This window comes from Nelumbo nucifera, chromosome 4, assembly GCF_055504915.1.
Source record: "Nelumbo nucifera cultivar China Antique chromosome 4, China Antique-T2T, whole genome shotgun sequence".
Lineage (NCBI taxonomy): Eukaryota > Viridiplantae > Streptophyta > Magnoliopsida > Proteales > Nelumbonaceae > Nelumbo > Nelumbo nucifera.
The window spans coordinates 1873746-1891381 of NC_142652.1; the positions used below are offsets into that span (position 1 = coordinate 1873746).

Genomic DNA, 17636 nt, shown 5'->3' on the forward strand with positions numbered 1-17636 from the left:
CAATACTTCCTCAAGTGTAGGAAGGGTAGAGCTCCCAAATATTTGGGCTCTAACTGGTTCATACTCCGATTTCAGCCCCACCAAGAATCTTGTAACATCTAGTTGTACCCTTTGCTGTTGCTGAACTTTAATATCTGGAGTGAGGGGATAATAGACATTGAGTTCATTCCTTATATTCTTCACGCAGGCATAATACTCTTCTAGTGTTTTGTTTCCTTGTTGCAAATCAAAGTACTCTTGATAAAGTTGATATACTCTTGTTGTATTATCTTGTCCAGAATACAACTTCCTAGCATGTTCCCATATATCCTTAGCCGTATCAAGAAACATGAAGTTGGCACTAATTTTGGGTTCCATATTGTTTCATAGCCAAGTCATGATTTGAGCATCTTCTTGTTCCCAATCATCAAACCCTGGAGAGTCAGCCGATGGTTTATCATCTTTTACGTGCTTCGCTTTCCTCTTTGCCTTGAGGAAAACTTCCACTGATTTAGCCCATGGAACATAGTTCTCCCCATTCAGTTTAATTGAGGTCATCTATACACCTAGGTAGTCAGGGGAAACCACCACACTAGGTTTCTAATCATTATTCCCATCTCCTATTGCTGCCATTGTACTCTTTCACAGTTGCCTCTAACCTGAATTCTCAGCTACAAGCTGACAGTTGTTATTCAAAGTTTGATGTTCCAGCACCTATAGCAGCCCCTAAACACAACAGTGGGTACACACACCTTGTTCTTATTCACACTACTGCTGATTTCACAACACCACGAACCACATAAGCATCAACTTAACACTCACTAATCACATGTAAGCCCTCTTACAACCACTCAATAAAGATTGTGCACCACAAGCACCACAACATAGTCAAACCTGTTACACCCAGTTCAGACTAGTTTAACCCTTTTAAGAGGGCATTACACAACCACAAGGAGCTCGGCTAGGTCACTGCATTACACCTTACACCACTCGGCCACTTACAGCAGCCTTAACACCACTCAACAACTTACAGCAGCCCCTACACCATTCGGCCACTGTACACACAGCCCGTTCTAGGGCCACAATGAACCTAGTTCTCTAGGTTCTGATCAGTACTAACAGATTCTTGAAGTGTTTCTACCCAGAAATACCAGCAACACAAGAAGAAGAGATAACCGACCTTCCTTTGAGAGTCAACCAACCATTCACTGCTGAAGTCACCTTTCTTGATGAAGAAGGTTATGCGCAGTAGGGAGAGACGAGCTGTGATGTTTCAGACCTAGGGCGAACCAGTTCTCTCCATTGACTGACCAGAAACGAAGGAAGAAGGGTCACGAACACTGCTGAGATGCTTTACGAATTGAAGTAGGTCAAGAACATGGCTCTGATACCATGTTTCGAATGCTGCTACAGTAACCCGAACCAGGAAGAGAAGGAAGAAGAGGAAGAAGAAGAGAAGAAGAAGAAGAAGAAGGAAAAGAAGGGTCTGTCGAAATCTGATGGTTATCCCATTCAGTCGACCCCCTTAATAGTCATTAGATTCTAATAACATTTACAAAGACTAAACTGCCCTTACTTAAGTGTGGGGCAGAGTGTCTCTAATAAAACTGCCACATAAGCAAATCACTTAACAAACATAAGATGACTAAACTACCCCTATTCGGCCCACTTTAACACATACATACAACTAAAGGACAAAAATATACAAGTCCACACAAGGCCACAATTACTTAAGACTCAGGTAATACTTCTCCATAATTTGTCGGTTACCACTTAGCTTCTGGGTAGTATCAAGAAGCACACCAGCTTCTGCCTTAAACTTCTCTCAAGGCAATGACTAACAATAGCATCACGAGCCTTTAACTTCTTACCAAACTCAAGGGCAGAAGAATGCTCCCTATCAATGGCTGATATCAAGGACATATATTCAATTCTTTCAATCAAACCACCAATAGGGAAACCAGCCCTGAACAAACAGCTTTGCACACAGTTGCAAGTGTGCTAAGCATACTAAGCTATTTTACCGTATTTCACACAAGGGTGGATTTCAACCCTAACAGCTTTCTCGCCTCAAAAAGAAGATTGCGAGGGATGGAATATGTGCACTAAAGCTCTGCATGACACACATCCTCGCAATCCTCCAAAGGAACTTCGATAACATCCAAACCCTCAGCAGCATACCGGCTCCGTAGTTCATCCAACTTCTTCACCACCAAAGAAGCAATATCTTTCTCCTCCATGACTCGATTGATAGCATCCACGATTTTAAAAACAACAAGAGGCAAAGGGTTCACATCTTGAGCTTCAACATTATTACTAGCTTTGTCAACCACTAGAGAATCCGTATTTGGAATAACAATATCTTCTGTCACCATGTCTTCATTACTAGAAGCTCCGGTAATAGTAATATCATCCTTGTTAATGTCATCCCTTTTAATTTCTTCACCTATAGAAACTCTATCCTTTGAAACATCACCCTCTTCCAAAGCAGTTATTTCCAGAACAATCGTGGCCTCAAGGTCATTAGGATCAATCCTAGGCTCATCAACAGGAACTGATTTATCTACAACAGGAACCTCGTCGACATTGGAGATAGAATCCATATTTCCAACAATAATAGGAAGAGCTTGAGTAGGGTATCCATATTTCCAACAATAATAGGAAGAGCTTGAGTAGGGTCATCATTCAAAACCCTCTCCACAATCCTGTTGCACTACTTCAAATTAACCAAGACGGTACCCATGCCTTCATTTAGAGACTTAACCAACTTAGTGGTAACATTGTCTGAAGATGAAATTTCACCAGCGGAAACATTTCGAAGTTGCTCTTTGAATTCCTCAAGTCGTTCCTCAACCTAAACAATAAAGAATAAGGAGTACAACAGAAATAATCTAGACAAAGAAAAGAAAATCACCAAATAAACATAACATGTTCAATCCTCCCACGCCTTGCAACTTCCATAAGGTTCCCAAGCATAGAACCCGTAAATGAACATAGTTTGTCTTCTAGAATAACACTCTGGGATTTAATCATCTCAACCTACAATATACAAAGAACTTAAATATCACACTATATCCAAAAAAGGGGAAAATAACTAACTAAGAAATACAAATATCTCTAAATTGGAAATACCTTCGATTTAGATCAACTACCACAAGCAATAGGGTCAGAGAGGCGGGTGTCAGGGCAATAGAGATTTCTCCCTGAATGCTTATTGTTTTCTCCAACGGACTTGTAGCCGTTGGTCGAGTCTCAATCAGCCTCGCCCTCGTAGGATGAGACACTAGTGGCCTCGCCACAATTTGTGTTGAGTGGGCCGATTTGTGTTTAGTTTATTTTCTTTTAAATTAAGAAGTTGTTGGGCCTTGGGCCCATTAGTTTTTATTTTTTAAAGAGTTGTAACTATTTAGTTTGAGTTGCCGCCCTACTAAGGGCATCTTTGTAATATCTCATATTTAAGTTAATTATAAATAGAATGAGGGGATGGCGGCTAGGGTTATGATACACAATCCTAGTTGACCTTCTTCTCTCTTCTTTCCTTTCCTGTTCTATTGCTGAAATCTACAGCTTTCACCTCTTCCTTCCACAAGAAGCTTGACCGAATCAGCAGATAGTGGTTTCTACTTGGTATCAGAGCAGGTTGAAGGTTCTGGAAGTGATTCTCTCATGCAGCCCTAGATCGGCCGACTGCATGGAGATTTAAGAGGTTGATCGAAACTCTCAAGTAAGCCCAGTTTTTGGATTTTCTTGATGGATCTATATGCTCTGTAGCTGGTCTAGGGTTTCTCATCAGAATCAGGAAAAACTAGAGAAAGGGGAAGAGTCCTGTTTTTGTTGGACACTTCAATTTTGACCTAGGTAGTGGTGCCCTATTATTTTAGGGTTTCTTGGAGTTTTTTATAAGGGGCGATTCAAGTCCCACATGGTTTGGAGGCTTGTAGAGAGGGCGGTTGCCTTTTCTCTCTCTTCTCCCATCCCATAGAAAAGGAATCTTTCGTGGGGAGAAAGTTCAGGACACCAAAGAAGTGCCGTTGGTTCCAGAAGGTGTTTTGTTTGTTTTTGATGCATTTTTTATTTGTTTTTCTATACAGTTTTGAGAAGTATGGAGGGACACAGAGTTGAATATAAGTCCGGGAATGAAATGGGACCTGTGGGAGGTGTTAGAGACCCCTTCGGAGCTGGGACCATTACTACAGTTAGGTTGGATGGTACAAACTACTTGGAATGGTCCCAATCTGCAAAGATGGCCATTGGGGCTCGTGGAAAATTGGGGTATATTACTGGTGAAGAGGTGAAACCTGAAACTGGCAACTTCCGGTGGGTGCAAGAAAATTATATGGTAATGACATGGTTGTGTAATTCCATGTTGCCACATATAAGTAAAATTTTTTTATGGGCAAATACTACTAAGGAGATATGGGATGAGGTTGCAGAAACCTATTCACAAAAGGAGAATGTTGCTATGGCTTATCAACTGAGAAATCAGATTATTTCTACAAGGGAGGGAGATAGATCTGTTGCAGCTTATTTTTCAGTCCTTAAGACCCTATGGCAGGAGATCAACCATCTAGAGACCTTTGCTTGGGAAACCACCAAGGATGCAACTACCTATCAAAGACACTTAGAGAAGTATAGGGTTTTCAAATTCCTTGCTGGCCTTAACCCCGAGTATGACAGTGCACGACAGCATCTTCTTTCCAAGGACAGTGTCACTCTTTCCCAAGCATATGCATTTATGTCAGGAGAGGAGTGCAGGAGGGATGTAATGATGAAGAATCTCATGTCTGATCAGTCCGCTATGGTAAGTGATGTGAAATCTAAACAGAATGGCAATGAAAACAACAGGGAAGACAAAAGGGACTTAGTCTGTGACTACTGTAAAAAGCCTAAGCATACAAGAGATACTTGTTAGAAGCTTCATCCACATCTTGTGCCGACCAAATTGAAGAATAAGAAAGGAAATGCGCACATGGCAGTTACCGGTGACACTCCGGCCCCCCCTACTACAGCTGCTTTGGAGTCCGTTGCAGCTGCTACAGTAAGGGTCGAGCTTGAGAGGTTTGGGTTACTCCTGAATCAGAGGGATACAGCTAGTTCCAGTTCAGCCGCAAGCGGACAACAAGGTACAGGTAGCACAAGTGGAGCTCACTCTACCTCCTTTGCCCACACAGGTAGTCCACATGTCATTGCAAACTATGTTTCTGCTTCAGGTAAAGAGAGATCTCTTTGGATTATATAGGCTCTGGAGCCTCACAGCACATGACCCATTGCTCCACTATTTTCTCCTCTTACCAGCTCTGCTCCGGCAAGAGATAGGGTCTCCACATCTGATGGATCCCATGTTCCTATTGCTGGGAAGGGATCTGTCAAGATTAATGATTTCATTTGTTTACCATTTGTCCTCCATGTTCCTAGATTGAGCACCAATTTATTATCTGTTAGTAGTTTGACTAAGAACCTGAACTGCTCAGTAATTTTTTCTCCTGAACGCTGTATTTTGCAGGATCTGGATTCAAAGAGGACGATTGGGAGTGGTCGTGAAGTGAATGGAATCTACCTCCTGAATGCTCTTCCAATTCGCCAAAGTCATCATGTTTGCAAGGACAGTGACTCAAAATCTGTGGATCAGATTATACTTTGGCATAATTGTCTGGGTCATTTGTCTTTTTCTTCTTTAAGTTCTTTGTTTCCAAAACTAATTGAGTCTGTGAGTCTGTCAAGGTTGAAGTGTGAAGGTTGTGAACTTGGAAAGCATTGTAGACACTCTTTTAAACCTAGAAATAAAAGATGTTCTTCTCCTTTTGATGTTATTCATTTGGATGTGTGGGGCCCTTATCATGTTCCCTCTATGGGCGGCTATCGCTATTTTCTCCTGTTTGTGGAAGATTTCTCTCGATATTCCTAGATTTACCTGATGAAATCCCGCGATGAAGTACCATCCTTGGTGAGGCAATTCCACCAAATGGTATTAACACAGTTTGGAACCAGAATAAAGATGTTCAGATCTGACAATGCTAGGGAATATTTTGAGAGACATATTGCCTCATATCTGTTGGAGTATGGTGTTGTCCATCAGAGTAGTTGCTCCTACAGTCCACAGCAGAATGGTGTTGCATAGAGGAAGAACAGACACATTGTTGAGACGGCAAGAACATGATCATCACAGCTACAGTTCCGGTTCGTTTTTGGGGTGATGTTGTTCTCACGGCAGTATATCTGATTAACAGGGTGCCTTCTCGTATACTTGGATTCAGCACTCCATTCAGCCTTCTTTTTCCTCAGGGGGAGATGTTTCATATCACTCTAAGGGTGTTTGGGTGTGTTTGCTTTGCGCATATCCTTGGTCCTTACCGTTCGAAGCTTGATCCCAAGGCAAAGAAATGTGTCTTCCTTGGATATGCAGAGAATCAAAAAGGGTACCGCTGCTATGATCCAGTCTCTGGGAACCGGTTTGTTACTATGGACATTACCTTTTTTGAATCTACGTACTTCTTCTCAAGGAATCCTTCTCAGGGGGAGTGTTTTGGGGAAGTAAATCAGCAATCTATCCCTCTCCCAGTTCCAGTCCCTGTGTCTACTACTGTGCTTGACCACCACCCGATGTCACCTACCTTGCCACCTCCTTTGCGTTCCGTCACACAGCATTACTCACGGCAGAGACTTCATAAAGCAGTTGATTCCACTAGAGCAGAACTCACACCACTTCCTGTCGATCCCTTAGAGACTCCAGATTCGGCTGATACAGATTCAGGTATTCCTCTTGATCCCACTACTATTTCAGTTCCCATTGGTCCTACTAACACTGTTACAGATAACCTTGATCTCCCTATTGCTCTTAGAAAAGGGAAGAGACAGTGCACTGCTCATTGCATTTCACAATACTTATCCTACAGTGGACTTTCTCCTTCCTACCGTGCTTTTCTCTCTTCTCTTGATTCAGTGTCTATACCCAAGGGTGTTAGTGAGGCTCTCTCCAAACCTGAGTGGAAGACAGCTATGTAGGAAGAGATTCAGGCTTTGATTAAGAATCAGACATGGGAGATTATGGACCTACCAGAAGGCAATGAGACAATTGGATGCAAATGGGTTTACACAGTAAAGTATAAGGCAGATGGAAGTATAGAAAAGTACAAGGCAAGACTTGTTGCAGAAGGGTACACACAGACCTATGGCATTGATTATCTAGAGACATTTGCGCCAGTTGCAAAGATGACCTCTGTTCGGATACTCCTTTCTCTTGCTACCTCATACTCTTGGCCCTTGTTTCAACTGGATGTGAAGAATGCTTTCCTAAATGGGGATCTGCAAGAAGAGGTGTATATGGAAAACAAGTCCTCACGTGGGTGTAGAAGCGAAAAAGGAGATCGCATATCAAGGACCCTGGAAGGGACCCGATTAATAAGGTATACCGCCGTGAGGATAGCATCACCCCAGAAGCAGATAGGAACATTGGAAGTAAACATGAGACTTCTAGCCACTTCCAAAATGTGCCTATTCTTCCTTTCGGCAACTCCGTTCTACTGAGGTGTATGAGGGCAAGAGCTCTGGTGGATAACCCCATGATGAAGAAGATAAGATGTCAATGATTTAGCAAAGTATTCCTTTGCGTTATCAGATCTGAGAACTTTGATCTTGGCATCAAACTGGGTTAGGATCATTTGGTGAAAATTTTGGATCAGGGAAGGTACCAAATCTTGTGAACACATGAGATAAACCCAAGAAAAACGGGTATGATCATCAACAAATAACAAGAAATATCTGTACCCACCCATGGAATTGATATGATAAGGCCCCCAAACGTCAGTATGCACAATATCAAAAGAATTATCACTCCTTTTATTACTCAATAAATAAGGCTTTCTACAATGCTTAGCAAACTCACAACTTTCACACTGTAACTGAGATAACTCAATAGACTCAGATAAAGTAGGAAACAGACTCTATAAAGACCGAAAAGACAAACGACCTAATCGGTTATGCCAAAGCATAACCGGACTCACACTCTGAGAAACAAAAGACATCTTCTCAACTGACTCTCCCTAATGGAACCTCTCCCTGAGCAGATAGATCCCATTCGTCTCACGGCCAGTCCCAATCACCTTCTTCGTCTCCAAGTCCTGAAAAACACATCGGTCAGGGAAGAAGGTTATTGAGCAGTTCATATGCTTGGTAATACTACTGACTGAAAGAAGGTTAGTATCAAGCTTAGGAACATGCAAGACAGATGACAAGGAGATAGTATTTGATAACTTGATGTCACCCTTTCCAGAAATAGGAACTAGAAAGCCATCAGCAATAAACACTTTATCCCTACCAAAAGACAAATGGTAAGTAGTAAACAGTGAAGGCAAGCTAGTTATGTGATCAGATGCACCTGAGTCTATTACCCAACAAGGTTCAGTAGTACCTGGAGCTGAGGCATGATAGGCTGAAGCTCGAGTACCTGAATGTGCGAAGGCAAATGTGGCAGGTGCTGATGAAGACTGCGGTGGCTGAGCTGAATTTTCAACTTCCTTTTCTAACTGTATTAGGGCAGCCCGAACTGCTACAAAGGTCTCTAAAGATGTTCCTTTTGTGCCAGATGAGGATGCTGAATCAGTGTTCACGGCTACATGAGCAGTGCCCTTCTTGCTTCTCAACTTCGTAGGAACCAAGTGAGGATGCAGTTTCCAACATGTCTCTTTTGTATGTTTGGGCTTCTTACAATGTTCACATACCACATCCTTCTTGTCTTTCTTCCTCCTGTCCTTCTCTGAATCACCCCCTGATTTGGGTGTGACCGCTACAAAGGCTGGTGTGGGGGGTTGAGGTTGCATCATAACCTTCCTTCTGGTCTCTTCACTGTGTACAAATGAGTATGCCTAAGAGAGAGTCACACTGTCTCTAGTCAAAATCTGTTGCCGCACAATATCATACTCTGAATTTAGGCCCGCCAGAAATTCAAATACCAGGTTTGTCTCAACCTGCTTTCTATATATCTGTGCATCTTTGGGACTCTCCCACTCAAGAGTCTCTAAGTGATCAATCTCACGCCACAGGGACTGCAAGGTAGAGAAATATACTGAAACCGATCTCTCTCCTTGTTTAAGATTCTTTACTTCACATTTCAATTCATATGCTCTGGCAACATTAAGGGGTTGGGAATAAGTTTCTTTCATAACATCCCATATCTCCTTAGCTGTCTTTGCCCACAAATAATTTCGGCTAATATGAGGCTGCATAGAATTACACAGCCATGTCATAACCAAGTAGTTTTCTTGAATCCACTTGGTATATGTCGGGTCTCCCTTGGGAGGTTCCTTCATATCTCCCAAGAGGTACCCTAATTTACCTCTTCCACCAATAGCCATCATGGCTGATTGGGCCCATACCAAATAGTTTGATCCATCAAACTTTACAGTCGTAATCTGACCACCCATCTCAGAAACATTACCATAACTGATGTTCCCAAGGCTGCCTTCTGCCTGATTTTTAAACTCCATTTCTGTCGAGTCTCAAAACAGCACTTGGACTACCAATCACAATCAAAAACAGTATGGGCCTGATCTGTCTTCACAGTGTATGTGCACAAGACTGGGATAATTCTGATCTGAAACCAACTAGCCAATACAACAGTAGTTGTCCGTAGAGCTCTAACCCCTTAGGACTCTGAAAAAACAGCTTAAAAGAGGTCTGATATGCTTGGGAAAGTTATGGTTTTAATCAGTCCTTAAAGTGAACAATTCAGTTGCACAATCCACTCAGTACTGTATATATAGACTTGCAGTAGGGTTAATAAGAAACCCTAGAATCTGTATATATAAATCTCAAGGTTCAGTCAAACACTAGGGCTTGCCGCAAGATTACTTTCAAACACTAGAGTAGAGAGAAACACAGTTGAGACAGTTCAGCCTAGGGTTTGCTGTAAAACCCTAGTGAATCGCAGAGAGAAAACCCTAGGATGGTTGGCCTTCCCCTCCAGATGGGTCCAACCTATCTTCTCTGATCTAACTTCTCTTAGAAAGTAAATAACTTACAAGGAAAAATTGTTCGCTGCCTTCTAGGGTAACCCGAACCCTAGTCTTCTCTGATCCTTCCTGACCACCAACACTCTGCAACCCTAACAAGTTTCCAACAGCTGCTAGCACTTCTGGCGATCTCCAAGAATCAGTCTGCGAACTCCTCCTTTTCAACTCCCAGTTCTAGGAGATTCTCATGTGGTCGACTGGTATTAGACTCACATGAGAAACCCTAACTTGGCTCTAATACCATGTAGTTGTTCAAGACTGCTATCAGTCTTGATCACTAAGAAACTTCAAGTTCGAAGAGAAGAGAAAGTGGAGGAGAAAGAGTGGTGAGAGAGCAGTAGAACACAGTTTTGAGGAGAAGAACAGAATCTCAATATTCTGCCGCCGCCACTTTAATTTAATATTTATATGTTATGCTAGTTACATGAAAGGACACATCTGAAAAGTAAATAACAACTAGAATAACAGAATCATAAATTGACCACAGTTGTGACTAGATACATTCTACCCTACGGACAGAGTGGGACCACAGCTGTGGGGCCCACATCAATGTTCTCTACAGTTTAGGGATGAGAATGGGATTGTTTTAGCCATGTTTTCAGGCCCAATTGGAGCGGGTGACTCTCTTAGGGCTGAAATCATTGGGCTTTGGAAGGTCTTCAAAGGGCCAAGGAAATGAATATTAGGAGGCTTGTAATTGAAGGGCATTCGGAGGTGGTAGTTGGGTGGATGAGTAAAGACAAGGCTTGGTTATGGAACTACACCAATGAAAGGAAAAAATTCAGGTGGTTAGCTAAGGACATGGAAATAAAAGTACAGTTGAGTGAAGAGATCTGCTAACTCATTTGCAAATGGGTTAGCCAAGCAAGGGGTGACTAGGGATCTTTATTCTGGGCTTAGTTGTAATTTTGGTTTTTCCTTGGGGGCTCTTGCCTCTGTTGGGGGAGTTAAGAAAGCTTAGCTCCCATCCTTTGTAATTAATTATTCTGTTTGATTAATGAAATTTTTGTTATCAATCAAAAAAAAATCCAAAACCCCTACTCGCATACAACGTAGTTGACCTCACCACTTCTATAAATAGGGAGACCATCTTCTGTGAGAAGGGACAAACTGATACTATTATTACCTAAGCTCCCTTTCTCTACATCATTGAAATCCTAGTGGCATCTTCCGATCTATTTCCAAAACGTCAAGGCTAAATCTATCAAAGTTCAAAGTATCGACACGTATCGTTCCGGAACCCCTCCGATACGCCCCTATAGTGGGTGTATCGGGGGTCTGACCAGTTCAGGGGGTGGAGGAGCCCTAAGCTGCCCCCCCTGAACTGATTTCAGAAAAAAAAAATAAAAAAAAAAAACACAATATCGATTCGCCCGATATGCCCATCGCCGTATCGATATTTTGAACCTTGATCCCTATCCCTATCAGCTTACACTAGTTTTAGAAGTTTAACCAACAATTCAACCCTGAACCAACCAGTTTTATTGGACCAAATTGAGTCCCAGTTCAACCAAATGATCTGGTAAATTTTTGAAACAAGTCTTATTTGAAATTTAGAACAACTTCAAAACAAGAAAGTTAAACTACGTTAAAGAATAATTTAGTCACTTAAGAGTACCTATTAAAGGATTACAATATTACAATACATATATATATATATGTATGCATGTATATGCCACATCATCACGGTTCGACCTCTAGTTCAACCCCAATCAAACCTCTGACCCATGAACCTCTCCCTTATCCGGTTCTATGACCGGTCCGGTTCTCTGAACATTGCTAAAAAGCATACACCTATACACCCCATTCATGCTTTATCCAAGCTCATGGCTTAAACCACAAATGCTTTTTGAAACACATATTGCCAACATGTGTCCTGAATGCATATAAACAACTATTCAAGTCCAAGAAGTGTAAACCTGACCGGATAGCTAAGTGTGATGCATCATGCATAAGCCCCAAAGCTCCAACCTCCACACACATAACAGTAATTGGACAATTTATGTTTTAGTTTTCCAATATTTGATGAGCCCAACATGCAAACAAAGGGGATTACCAAACTGAAAGAAGACTGATGGATCATATATGGATCAGAGATCAAGATCCACCAGTTGGTAGAGATCTTGGACCATTGCATCAGCATCAGATACATGGATCATATATCAAGTTGATGCTTCATCAAGTATGCATCACATGCTAACATTATACTTGTTTTGCACCTTTTGGTCTCAAATAGAATAGAGAATGGCAAGGAAATCAATAGAAATTTTAAAAGGACAACACATCATCCTAATCATCAATCTTTGGTTTAATTTTATGTCAACATTGCAGACACATTTCCATAATGATCAGAAACTAAGCTGCAGCGACACCACAAGAGCAATAAACCATGAAAGTTGGTATTTTAAATGACTGGGGATTTAATGCATTCATGCCACAACAGCATACAGCATAACCACTATGTAATAACTGCAGAAATTATGAGCAACAAGTATTAAATGTTAAAGCAAACAAAGGCACATAACAAGAAGATAGTCAAAAAGAGAGGTCAACATGTGAAATATCACGAAAGATAAGTCCTCAGTTATTGATAAAAGTTAGTTCCCAATTGCAACTCTTCACTGTCCCTCCACTTCTCACTTTCCCTCATATATTTTACTAGCCAACATTCAAAGAAAAAAGAGACACTAAATAAGAAAAAAAAAAAAAAACAGCAAACTTTATATCTCTATTCTTTGCCAACTTAAAATGTAAGCTCTTTATCATCAAAGAGGAGATTATTCTGAACAAGATGACAGTCGATCAAATTCCAAGCTTTCAGGCTTGCAACCAAATAGCAAATTATGAAATTGTATAAGTTATTCTCTAACCCCAACTTAAAATGTAAGCTCTTTATCATCAAAGAGGAGATTATTCTGAACAAGATGACAGTCGATCAAATTCCAAGCTTTCAGGCTTGCAACCAAATAGCAAATTATGAAATTGTATAAGTTATTCTCTAACCCCAACCAAAACTAGGAAGCATTTGCTTTGTATCTTCTCCTATGGTATACCAGTATAATTTCTAACTACCAATCAAAAAATGCAAGTACAAATATATCACTGTAAAAATGAGAGGCACCTAGATTATCTAACCTGAGGAGTACAAGGAAGTTTGCTTGAAATATCCTTTTTCTCATCCAAAGAACTGATGGAATAGGTAGCATTCTTGAGTCCACGGGAGATATGATGCTCCACACTCTCTTTAAGAAAAGAATATCCTTTGTATTCACTCATATATGGGTCAGAGACCTGGTATTTTTTTTATTTTCAAAACAAAGAAGAAGACAAACACAATCATTTCAGTTGATATGTGTATGCCAGCAGACAGGTGTTAATAGAATTGTCATATCCAACTCTGGTCACTCTCAATGTGACAAAAGTGGACGAAATTGTTGAGAAAAAAAAAATAGTTGATATTGTGTATGCCAGCAGACAGGTTTTAATAATTTTCTTTTTGTTCTAGATTTGGGGGAGGTCCAACTCACACCTCTCAAAGGGATGCTTGTACTGATTTAAGCTCTTGATCTCAATAAAGTATTAATCATTTGCCAAAACAATAATATCATACATAATAATCCAAAATGTGTACATGCACCAAAGCATTGTAAAACTAACATTAGGATGTTCTGAGAGACTTGGATCCTCCACCCACTTTAGGGATAGGGGTTCTAGACAGTATAATAACCCAGGTTTCAGGATTTTGGCCATATGTGCAGGGATCCTTTGGTAAAGTGGAGATTCGAAGATTTTTTTATTATCCGGATAACTTTTATAAATAAATTCGTTTCCATTAAATTAATGATTGGTTACAAGAAAATCCCTTTAGAGGCGCGAGGTGCCGCCTCTCCTAACAGCAAATACAAGAACTATAACAGAAATTACATGAATGTTGATGTTAAAACAAGAGTTACAGTTGTGCCCAGAACAATGTTTCCCTATTTATCCCTTGTTTAGCCAAGACATCTGCAAATGTATTAGCTGACCTCCCAACCCACTGTACTGTTATAGACATTTCTTGTCAGCCATTTGAATTTCTTTAACTCATTTTTGTAGCCCCAAGTGATGTCCTCCGGATTATTTAATCAGTCCACCACTGTCTTAGAATCCCCTTCAATCAGAAGCTGCTCCACGCCCACTTCTTTTGCAAGAAGTATTTTGTAATGCAGCAGACAGTTCTGCCCGGATAGAGTTCCCAACACCTAAAGGGCCAGAGTAGATTAAGACAACCTCTCCAGCCTCATTAATCAGTACACCTCCCATCCTAGAGGGACCCGGGTCACCCTGGCTACTCCCATCAAAATTCAGCTTCAAAGAACCAAGAGGAGGGGGGGGCCAGTTAGTCAATACCCTTACCTTGTAGGAGGAACAGTTTGCTACCAATTTCCGATCCTTCCAACAATCAGTAAAAGAGAAATGGTTAAATAATTCTAGAGTCTTTAACCAATGTATTGACCTGGACATAATGCAGTCCTTCAAGGCTTGACTGCTCCTCCCTTTTTCTTGGAAGATCCTGGCATTCCTTTCTGTCCATAACAATGCTGCTTACGTGCATCTCCACATTTTCCTTCCTCTTTTATGGGGCCAAGAGAAAAAAGAAGGGTTAAAGATTGTGCTTACTTCTGTTGGCATATCCTAACTATACCCAAACAAAGATAGAAGCCAAGCCCAGAGCTCTGTAGTTACACTACAAGATAAAAATAGATGATTACAATCCTCACCATGAGATCTGCAAATAATGCACCAGTTTGGTGAAAAACAAAGGTCGGGTCTTCTCTTTTGTAGGTTATATCCATCGTGTTTACTTTACCATGCCACACTTCCCAACACAAAACCATAACCTTGGGAGGACCGGCCTACACCAGACTTCTTTGGAAGGGAAACTTTGTTGAGAATAAATTTGGCAGAGGAACTTGAAAAAGGAGCCACAAGAAAAAGATCCATTGGGGTGAATGGCCCAAATTCTTTTATCAGGTTTCGAGGGATCTAGCCAAACCTTATCAAGGAGACACAGAAGAGTAGACAAACACTCAATTTACTCACCCCTTAACCCTCTATGGAAACCAAAATCCCAAGACAACGCTGACAAATTTAAAATCGACAGAAGGAATTTTGAGATCACCTCATTTTTATACAAAGAAACAGAGTACAAAGAAGGAAAAAGGTCTTTTAGAGGGAGATCTCCAACCCAAATGTCCTCCCAAAACCGAATAGAATTACTAGAACAAGCATCATACCTGACACGACTGAGGAACTGTAGAAGAATTTTGTGAATTGCTTTCCATGGTGTGGCTAGGTTAGCCCTCCGTGATGTACCAGCATCCCAACCACTCTCTGAACCTCCATGAATACTCTTCACTACTTTGTGCCAGAGTCTATCTCGCTCCAAAGGCCACCTCCACAGCCACTTCCCTAACAAAGCTGAATTCTTTTTAAGCACATTCCGTAGCCCTAATCCTCCTTCCTCTTTGCTTCTACCCAATTAATTAAATGATCTCTTTTACCTTCTCCCAGTTCCCAAAGAAAATCTCTCATCAAATTTTCCAATTTCTTTGCTTCCCTAGACGGTATCCTAAACACAGAGAGGTAATAGGTAGGTAGATTCATGAGGGTAGCTTTTATCAAAGTGATCCTCCCACCCAAAGAGATAATTTTTCTTCCACACTGCTAATCTCTTTTCGATCTTTTCCAAGATTGGGGTCCAGAACCTACTCTCCCTAGGGTTTGCTCCTAACGGAAGCCCTAAGTAGGACAAAGGCCAAGAAGAAATGGAACGCTCAAGACAATCTACAATCACCTCACCCTCCTCAAAGTCTATATTTACTTCGGCTATGCAGCCTTTTCCTAGATTGATTTTCAGATTGGAAACTCCTTCAAAATCTCTAATCAATTCTTAGGTTTTCCACCTTCTCACCGAAGCCTTCCTCACAAAAGATCATCAAGTCATCTGCAAACTGAAGGTGAGTTACTGGAATTCTGTTTGTGCCTACTCTCCATCCCCTTATCACATCTTCCCTATCAGCCCTAGTGATAATGTAGCCTATAGATGTAGTTATTCTACAAAATCATGTAAACATTGGGATCATGTTCTTGCTCTTTTCTATAGATTTTATCCATTTATTGTTGCCATCAAATCCACAATGGTATTTTGATACCAGGCACCACAAGCCTCTTCAACCAGTTCAAAGAAAGCATGATACCAGAGATGTAACAAACACCGAAGACATTGTGACACCTCTTAAAATACTTCATAGCATTTCATACCAGATCTCCCCACCCACCACCTCATTCTAGATTGCTGAATTTTATTCTTCTGACTTTAATTGCATGTTGGGCTCTGGACTAAAATAGGAATAAAGCAACCATAAGCAAATAATTTTTCATTTCTCAGAGAGTTTATTCATTGATTCAATAATGAAAATTTTGCATCAGGTAGAAGACACTTGCATTCAACTCAGTAGTGGTGAAAGAATTCAAGTACTCAAAGTAGACCATGTTAAAGTAAGTTCTACAGATGCTTGGTTGCATAATTGAAGGCCTTCAAGTATTGGAAGTGCCTCCAAGTTCCAAGGATTGAGAAGGCAAAGTTGCTTTATTTAATCCTTGGAATAATTGATAATAGTATAAAGCCTAATCCATGGTTTCCAAACAAGGTCCTTCACTCTCTGTCTCTCAAGCTCTTGGTTTGGAGTTGTTCAACAGGAGAAGTTCAAATTTTAGCAGCAGATGGATGTATTATTGATAGGTCCACAAAGACCATCTACCTTTACAGGGGAGAGTAAATTTCTATTACAATATACTCCTTTGCAGAATCACAAGCTAGAAGAGGAGAAATGGGGATTCACTATGACTATGGTCTCATACAATTCTTTGCAAGGTTTTTAGTTCCATCCATGATCTGGGAAACAGGAAATCTCAATAAAGTTTTCTCTCATCTATCGAAAATGTTAATAAATGAGGAAGAGTAGGCTAAGATAGTTTGGTCACTTGCATAGAAGACCACCAATAGCTCCAGTTAGAAGAAGTGATCATAGTTGTCAAGGCGACGCCTAGGCAGGCATTTTTATTGGCCTGAAACAAGGTCTTTGCCCCCTTAAACACAGCCCAAGTTGTCCTCTTATTCATGTATTTTTGTTTTCTTATTGTTTAATTTTTGGGAATGAATCAAAGCCCCCTTATTTTCTCTTTTCCTTTTTTTAATGGCCCGATGCAGGTTATTAAACATTGAAATTAATATATTTAAATGATGTATTTATGATGGCATGTTTATGTTTTTATATGAAATTTATAGTTCGTTACTTATTTGAATGGTTTTATTGCTAATACGTAGTATACAGGCAGGTTGGTATGTATAAAAAACTAATAAAGTAGCTTAGGAGGAATAGGGATCTTTAGATTTTATGCTTTCAGATTCCATCGCCTAGGCGCCTTGACAACTATGGAAGTGATTTGTTACAAGTGGAAGGGGCTAGCTAGATGAGCTAGGGGTAGACCAAAAAGAGCATGGTTAGAAGTAGTAAGAAATTATTTAAGCACTAACAATTTAACAGTGGATATGGTTTTGAATAGAATGGATTGGCAAAACACGATTTATGTAGTAGATCCCATATA

At 40.6% G+C, this 17636-nt stretch overlaps 1 protein-coding gene across 13 annotated transcripts in view; it reads right to left on the reverse strand.

The window, feature by feature from the left end:
- Positions 1-17636, reverse strand: part of LOC104591896 (calcium-dependent mitochondrial ATP-magnesium/phosphate carrier protein 2-like) — a 67060-nt gene that overhangs the window by 49248 nt on the left and 176 nt on the right. For 12 of the 13 annotated variants that reach the window (XR_016085172.1, XR_016085173.1, XR_016085174.1 and 9 more), the window contains exon 1: positions 13122-13267. The exons of the other annotated variant lie outside the window; for it this stretch is intronic. The gene's annotated coding sequence lies outside the window, so the exon portion shown is untranslated. Of the gene's footprint in view, positions 1-13121; positions 13268-17636 lie in introns of those variants that run through there. 13 annotated transcript variants of the gene reach the window in all.